Consider the following 9,604-nt stretch of genomic DNA (forward strand, 5'->3'; position numbering starts at 1 on the left):
GAGAACTGATTCCTTTTTTTATTATGTACTGCCTCTCTGCATCTCTCATGATTACCCTTGTTTTAAAGTCTGCTTCTATAAAATTAATATAGCTATAGCAGTTTTTTGTTATTATGGTTAATATGGTATGATTTTTTCCATTCCTTTATTTTTAGCCTATCTGAATCTTTATGCTTAAAATAAATTCATTGCAGACAAAATATGATTGGAGATTTCTATCACTTTCATTATATGTCTTTTAACTTGTGCATCTGAACCATTCACATTTAAAGTGATTGTTGATATAGTTAGATTAATATTTATTGTATTTATAACTTTTTAAAATTTGATTAATTTGTTCTACATTTCTTTCCCCCATTTTTCTGCTTTCTCTGATTTTAATTGAATATTTAATATAATTTCATTCATCTCCTCTTAATTAATCAGCCTCAGTATATCAAATATACTTTTTTCCAGACTTATTGAGATATAATTGCTATATAGCATCATGTAAGTTTAAGGTATACAATGTAATAATTTGATGTGCATATATATTTCAAAATTACCTCAATAAGGTTAGTTTAACACATCTGTCCCCTCATATAAATGCAATTTCTGTTTTGTGGTGAGAACTTTTAAAATCTACTCTCAGCAACTTTCAATAATACAATGTATTATTTACTATAGTTACTATGCTGTGTATTACATCTCCAGAATGTAGTCTCTTATAATTACCGTAGATGTTGGTATCCCACCCTAGACAATCACCAAACTTTTCTGTATTTTTTTTAGTTCAGTTTTTTTTTTATTCCACATGTAAGTATTTGTCTTTCTCTGTCTGACTTATCAAATGTACTTCTTTTAAACAATGAATAGTTTCCTTACTTTACAATATACATTTTAATTCATGCAAGTCTAACTTCAAACAACTCAAAATAGCTTCACATATGTCATATGTATTTTATTAAAAATGATTTCCAATTCCTTCTACCCATGCTTGTGACATTGCTATTATTCTTTTTTTTCTTATGCATTGCTACAATCACCCATTGCATTGTTAGTAGGCTATTTTCAATTAGATCAATTAAGAATAAGTTAAATAAATCATTGTATTTCTTCTTCACTTTTTCCTTCTTTAATATCCTTATTTTATGTAGATCCAAAGTTTTTACCTATATATTCTCCCTTCTGTCTAAAGAACTTCTTTTGAACATTTTTTTTGCAAGGTACTTTTATGGACAATGAATTCTCTCTCTCTCCTTTTTTTGTTTGTTTGCATGAGAAATGCTTTAGTTTCACTTTCCATTTGAAGAACAATTTTGTTGAGTTAGAATTCTAGGTGGTTGGATTTTTTTCTTTCAATGCTTTAAATATTTCACTTCACACTATGTTTTCTGCATAGTTTTTGGTGAGATGTTCACTGTAATTCTTATATATGTGTTTTAGTTTCCTAGGGTTCTTATGACAACTTATCATAAACTGGTGCCTTCAAATATAAATTTATCCTTTCATAATTCTGGAGACCTGGTGAAATGTGGAAGAGAACAGAATGAACCACTGAGTGGGGTGGTTGTGGTGAAAGGCTTGAAGAAAATACCCTCTCTCTACTATGCAATCTGTCAGAATTGACCAAGAGGAATGCTGAAAGGTAAAAGGTTATTTTGAGAAGGTTCTGAAGGGAGTGCTAAAAAAAATGCTCTCTTTCTCCAAATAGAGAATTTTGTCACCACTGTGAACAATTTGTGTATATTATGTCTGAGGATTTTTATTATGTCTACTAGATGCCTGGTGCACAAAATTTGTGCACGGGGAGTATCCCTCAACTCAGCCTGCACCCTCTCCAATCCGGAACCCCTCAGGGGATGTCTGACTGCCTGTTTAAGTCCAATCCCAGGGACATCCCTCTCACAATCTGGGACCACTGGCTCCTAACTGCTTACCTGCCTGCCTGCCTGATTGCCCCTAACTGCCCCCCTGCCAGCCTGATTACCCCTAACTGCCTCCCCTGCCAGCCTGGTCACCCCCAGCTTCCCCCCTCTGCTGGCCTGGTTGCCCCCAACTGCCCTCCCCTGCTAACCTGGTCGCCCCCTACTGCCTCCTGCCAGCCTGGTCGCCCCCAACTTCCCCCCCCCTACCAGGTTGGTTGCCCCCAACTGACCCCCCCTCCTGGCCTGGTCGCCTCATGCAGCCTGCTGTTCAGTCATTTGGTCATCCCTCACTAAGCCCCCTGCTGGCCTGGTTGCCCCACACAGCCTACTGTTCAGTCTGGTCGTCTCTCACTAACCCCCTGCTGGCCTGATCGCCCCATGCAGCCTTCTGTTCAGTCATTTGGTCATCCCTCACTAAGCCCCCTGCTGGCCTGGTTGCCCCACACAGCCTGCTGTTCAGTCTGGTTGTCCCTCACTAACCCCCTGCCAGTCTGGTCGCCCCATGCAGCCTGCTGTTCAGTCGTTTGGTCATCCCTCACTAACCCCCCTGCCAGCCTTGTTGCCCCATGCAGCCTGCCAGCCTGCCATTCGGTCGTTTCTGTTACTGTGACGGAGTCCCAGACAATTTGCATATTCCTCTATTATTAGTATAGATGCTAACATTTATATGAAAAAATAAATTATGATACCTTGTTAGACTTATTGCTTTCCATCTTGCTCTTTTCATTTAACTAGATCTTGGGCAGTTTTCCATGTTAATGTATATCTATCTCTTTATTTTCAATGACTGAATAATATAGGCCTTTGGTATTTTTCCAGTTTCTAATATACAAACAATATGCCGATAGAAATCCTTCCATCATAGTGTACTTATGTGACAGTTTTTAGCTAAATCCTCATGAATGGAATTGCTCAATCAAAAATGTATGCACACTGCCCTAGCTGGTTTGGCTCAGTGGATAGAGCATTGGCCCACAGACTAAAGTGTCCTGGGTTTGATTCCAGTCAAGGGCATGTACCTAGGTTGTAAGCTCAATCCCTGGCCCTGGTCAGGGTATGTGCGGGAGGCAACCAATCAATGTGTCTGTCTCACATCAATGTTTCTCTGTCTCTCCCCTTCCCTTCCACTCTCTCTAGAAATCAATGGAAAAATATCCTCAGGTAAGGATTAACAACAAGGAAGGAAGGAAGGAAGGAAGGAAGGAAGGAAGGAAGGAAGGAAGGAAGGAAGGAAGGAAGGAAAAGTTTAAAAAATGTGTGCACTCTTTATAATGTGTTAGTTACTGTAATGTCTTCTACAGAATTGTGCCAATTTATACTCTCACTGTATTAAAAAACACTTGTTTCTCTTACATTCTTGCCAACACATTTTAATCTTTGCCAATATTACTGGAGAAGTGAAAAATTAGAGTTTTAATTTGTCTTTTACTACTGTAAGTAAATACTGTTTAAAATACATATTGGAAAGTTTTATTTCTTCTGAATTCCTTTTCATTTGCTACTTATTTTCTATTAGATTGTTTGTTTCTTTCCTTTATGGACCTGTAGTTTTTAATATAAGAACATTTTTAGAGCACCTAACTATATGCCAGGGATATATTAAGCACTTTATATTTATTATTTTATTTATTCTTCACAAGAACCCAAAGGGGAAAATAATACATTATCTATATTTGTCTGACAACAAACTGAAGTACAGAATGGTGAAGTAATTTTCCCAAGGGTGCATTGGAGTTTGAAACCTGAGAGCTTGTATCCACAACTTACTTTACTAATTGGAATTACATAGAATTTATAGATTAATTTGGTAAGAATTGATATATTTTTAAAATTCAAAAAAGATCCTGCTCTTTGAAAGAGTTCTGCAAACAAAGTCACCTAAATTCAGCAGCAAAGTATAGGGCTATTTATTTTGAGTAAGAAATTTCACCTAGTAGCTACATTCTAAATGCCTCCCAAGAAGTTTTCAGGATTTGGAAATTGTATGGAATAAATTAATGTCATTGAATCTTTTACCTTAAACACAAGAATAAAATTGTATTAGGAAATTCATTTCTTCTCATCCTCACTTTTAAAAATAGCTGAAGAAGTATTTAAAGAATATTGACTTGATTGCATGCCAAATTATTAGATATCCTGGGAGTAACACTTTTTATCATTTTGGCTTTGAATATAGGGGAATAATGAGAAATAAGGATTTAGAGATCAGCAGGGTACAAATAACCAGCAAGCCACATAAGTAACATAAATGTGAAATTTATCCTATGTGTTATTGGGATTTACAGAAAAGATTTAGCTAAGGGATTGGTGTAATCCCATTTACATTTTCAGACAAATTGCTGCTAGCCATGAAGGAGATAGCCTGAGCAGAGAGAGGAGGAAGTACAATTAAAGGCAAGAAAACCACTTAGGAAGCTGCTGATATAGTCTAGGTATGAAATGATGAGGTACTAAACTAATCAATGCTTGCAGGCATGAAGATGACATCTGAGATTCATAAAAGGCAGATGCCACAAGACTTAAGGACGGATTGGGTGAGGGATGAAGTGCTGGTATGAATCCAGAAGACTTACTCAATCCAAAAATATATTAATCTATTTTTGTGCCAGAAACTCCAAGAGCCCAGAAATACAAATATAAGTAAATACAATCCCTGTCTTCAGGTAAAAGAAGTAGAAATGCATATAAATAATTAAAAGATAGCATGATGGCACTAGAGTTAAATTATGTACAAGGTGCAGTAGGGAATAAAGAGGGGGAAGTAAATTACACTACCTGGGAAATATGAGGAAGGCTTCAGAGATTTACAAGGTAACTCTTTAGTTGAGTCATGAAGAATATGTAAGAGTTGGTTGGATGATCGTGGATCATCCTGGTAAAATCATTCTTGGAGGAGGGAGCTCTGTGTGCAAAAGCTCATAAGTTTAAAACAACATACCCTTATTTGTGTAATGAAGCTTCAAGTTGTTCCTCCTGAACAGTGTGGGTGAATGAAGGGATGAGGGAGAGAGAGACCACAATTAATAAAAGGTAAGGATGAAGAGCTAGAATGGCTAACTCATAAAGTGCTTTGGAAAACCCCATGCTGATGAATTTAGCCTTGACCTAAGAGACAAGAAGTGAAGGCTTTAAAACAGAGAAGTGACATGGTCTGCATTGTGTTTTAGAAAATATCCTGCTCTTTGAAACAGAGTTCTACAAAATAGATCATGCTTTTTTATGTGTGTTTTTAATATTATATCACCTATCACACGAGTCAGACTGAAAGGGTTTGAATCCTGGATCCGTTAGCCACTTACCATTGGACTTTGGGCAAGTCATTTACCATTGATTCTTTTTCCTCTTCTGTCATATGGAGATATTAATAGTGCCACTTACATTGGGTCCTGGTGGGGATTAATAGAGATAATGTATACAAAATATTTGTAACAGTGCCTTAAAAACCATAAGCACAAAACAAATAACAATATTATTTTTGTGTGTTTCTAAGACAATCTACCCTACCAGATTTTGACCTTTCTAAGGGTAAGAATTATGCCTAGTTTTGTGTTTCCAACCCCTAGCATAGTGCATATGTATGATGGACAAAATTATATGCCAATGGGATCCCCCTTTGGTGAAGCATTAGCTGACCCAGATGTTGGGAGTACTGTCAGCAGGCAGCCTTCATTCAGGGATCACCTCAGCTACACAGAACTGCCTTGCTCAAGGTCATATCACTTCCCAAAGTGGCTCAGACACAATGAGAATTGATATACAAATACATATAAGTCTTGGTAATACCCACCCATAGGGAGGGCAACCATAGCTGCAGAGATCCCTATGGGATTGGACAAGTCTATCAATGGACTGCATTATAACTTTACTTTCCCACTGCCCACTCCTCTTTCCTTTCCTCTCCCTTCTATAGATGTTTATCTCAAGGGCATTCCTTAGAAAACGTCCTACACGTTGAAGTAATAGTATATCCTAAAACTGGCTTCCTATGGAATCCAACCCACAATTGTAGCATATAGTAGATAGTCAAAAGGTTTGTCAAATTAATGAATGAATGCTCAACTTATTTCTGTTGCTGAATGTGAAAATCATGTGCTTTATGTGTTATCTAACTTTTCTCTCCTTCATATTTATGGGGATATAGTAAATAATGTGCTGTAAAAGGAGAATATTGTGAAAACGGGAATAACTTATACTCTGGAAGAGTGCAAAATTTCTGTGCCAAAAGTATTTTTGTTGGCTTCTCTCCTTGTAATTAAATCATATTCATCCTTGCCGAAACCGGTTTGGCTCAGTGGATAGAGCGTCGGCCTGCGGACTCAAGGGACCCAGGTTCGATTCCGGTCAAGGGCATGTACCTTGGTTGCGGGCACATCCCCAGTAGGGGGTGTGCAAGAGGCAGCTGATCAATGTTTCTAACTCTCTATCCCTCTCTCTTCCTCTCTGTAAAAAATCAATAAAATATAAAAAAAATAAAAAATATCATATTCATCCTTGAGTATGTCTTAAAAAGAAATTCTTGGATTTTAAGATAATACTAATACAATATGAAAGGAGGCTGTATTGATAATGTTTTTCTTAAGAGATATTTAATGCAAGAAACTTTAAAAATGTTATATAAAGTAAAACATCTCAGTATGCCATATCAAAATGCAGTATGTTGTTTCTTAGTAAGAAAAGACCTTTATTTTCTTTACTTTATTCATTTTGTCATACACACACACACACACACACACACACACACACACACACACACACACATTATCTGGCTGTCACAGAGAACTCATTTCTGCTGTCGTGTAGTGAGAGAGAGGTTCAGGCTGCTGAAAGTTTGAAAAGTTTTCTTTGCATCTCATCACAATTTTGAAGGCATCGACTTAACAACATTAAGTATGCTTATAGCTATTCTAATTAGAATTTCTTCCTCTAAGAAAGTATGGATGAAGTCAGAGTTGTGGATAGGGACTGACATGTAGGTACACATCATAAAGTTATGCACATAAATGAAAGTTATGGACTGTGCTGATAGGAAGGCAATGATTTCAATAAAATGTGGATGGACATCAAAATTTTAGTTTCCAAGGGAAGAAAGGAAATTATGCAAATATGATACATTTGGAAAATAAAATGTAGTTTAAGCAGGAGCAATGAAATAAATCACTTAATAATTTATATTATTGGGCATACAAGAAACAAAAAAAACTTAAAAATGGTCAGGCAGATGGACTTTCTAATTTAACAAATATATATTAAGTTCCTACTGTGTATAGTCATTACTAGATTATAGAGGCAGGAATAATGCTGGATGTGGCCCAGAGCTTCTACACTGGAGAGTACTAAGATTTAGTCTGGTTTCTTCTCAGCAACTAATCTAACATGCTCACGGCATGATGAGCAGCATAGCATGGGACTCTAGGATCTGCACATTCCAACCATAACCTACAGTATCATTGTAGATAAGAGTTTCATCCCTGCCAAGAGAGGAGTGTTGAGTCCTAAATTCCTTCAGGAGGATGAAAAAATTCTTCTGACATTTTATATAATAAGGAAGACATGTTACATAAGAGAAATATATGCCATATTCAAGAGTTGTATATTGAATGTGTGCTTTATGTAGTATAGTAGCTCCATATGCCAATGGGAAAACCAGTTTCTAAGTATTTGTTTATGGAGTTCAGGAAAAGGACTTGAAGCTACTTTTATCCCAATAAACACTGTGGAGGAAGAAATTATTGAGATTAGTTTTGAATTTCATAAAACTCAAATTCAACAGCTTGAAGTGAAGAAATTAGAGAAAAAGTTGGGTGCCAATTTTTAGAACTTATAAGAGACTTTTCCTGATAAGTTCTACAGTACTTTTTTTTTTTTTACAAATCACATTTTTTAAAAAATTTCTTTATTGATTAAGGTATCACATATTTGTCCTCAACCCCCCATTCCCATCCCACACCCCTCCCCACACATGCCCCCACCCCCCTGTTGTCCTTAACCGCTGGTTAGACTCGTATGCTTGCACACAAGTCCTTTGGTTGATATCTCCCCTTTACCCCCACCCTCCCCTACCCTCCCTCTGAGGCCCGACAGTCTGATCCATGCCTCCTTGTTTCTGGGTCTGTTCTTGTTCATCCGTCTATGTTGTTCATTATTTCCCCTAGATGAGTGAGATCATGTGCTATTAGAAATACACTTATAAGAACGGAAAATGAGACAAGCAATAATGGTTATGGTGACAGGCAAATGAATCAGTCTGTAGTGAGTTTCTTTCTGGGCCAACAGTTCTTTTGAGACCCAATTTCAATGTCCAACAGTTCCTTATGTGTACATGTCAGCACTGACATTACAGTTCTGGCTGGTGGACAAATGGTGGTAATGCAGGTCCGACTCTCTCTGGTTTGGTCCTGGGCAACCTGCAGTGATGCACAGCTGCTAACTACTAGTATGGGAAGGCCACATCAGCGTCTTCCATCTCTGGACTGCTTCTCTTCTGTCTTCATGGCTGGAGTAGTCCTGTTGATTCCTCTCTGTTGCTGGAATCCACATGGTCTTGGAGTTGTTTTCTGAAAATATACAAACATATTCTCGACCAGAAGTTAATAAAGGAATATTTTATATAAATTTGACTTGGGATCCTATTTCATTTTTTGCCCAAATGATTTTCCTCTGGATGCTTGTTTTGACACCTTGTGTGTTTTTCATGGTGTCTTGCTTTTAGCCTTACAATTAATTTTCTAAAGTATTAATTTTCTAGATGTAATTTACTTACAGGATATTTTTCCTTACATGGTATTAAGGTATTATATGTGTACATATCTTACCATTGCCCCCCCACCCCACTCCCATATATGCCCTCAACCCCCAGAGTTTTGCGTCCATTGGTTATGCTTATATTCATGCATGCAAGTCCTTCGGTTGATCTCTTATCTTCCCCACCTCTCCCTAAACTTCCTGCTGTAATTTGACAGACTGTTTGATGCTTTACTGCCTCTGTATCTATCTTTTTGTTCAACAGTTTATAATGTTGTTTATTATCCATAAATGAGTGAGATCATGTGGTATTTTTCTTTCATTGACTGGCTTATTTCACTCAGCATAATGTTCTCCAATTCCATCCAGGTTGCTGCAAATGGTAAGAATTCCTTCTTTTTTATGGCAGCATAGTATTCCATGGTGTAGATGTACCATAGTTTTCTGATCCAGTCATCTGCTGATGGGCACCTAGGCTGTTTCCAGATCTTAGCTATTGTAAATTGTGCTGCTATGAACATAGGGGTGCATATATCCTTTCTTATTGGTGTTCCCAGTTTCTTAGGATATATTCCTAGGAGTGGGATTACTGGCTCAAATGGGAGTTCCATTTTCAGTTTTTTGAAGAAACTCCATACTGTTCTCCACAGTGGCTGTACCAGTCTGTATTCCCACCAGCAGTGCATGAGGGTTCCTTTTTCTCTGCATCCTCGCCAACACTTGTCGTTTGTTGATTTGTTGATGATAGCCATTCTGACAGGTGTGAGATGGTACCGCATTGTTGTTTTGATTTGCATCTCTCGGATAATTAGTGACGTTGAGCATGTTTTCATGTGTCTCTTGGCCTTCCTTCTGTAAAAAAAGACCCCGAATAGCCACAGCAATCCTGAGAAAGAAGAATAAAGTAGGAGGGATCTCAATACTAGATTTCAAGCTGTATTACAAAGCCACTATTC

This window comes from Cnephaeus nilssonii, assembly GCF_951640355.1.
Source record: "Cnephaeus nilssonii genome assembly, chromosome: X".
Taxonomy (NCBI): Eukaryota; Metazoa; Chordata; class Mammalia; order Chiroptera; family Vespertilionidae; genus Cnephaeus; species Cnephaeus nilssonii.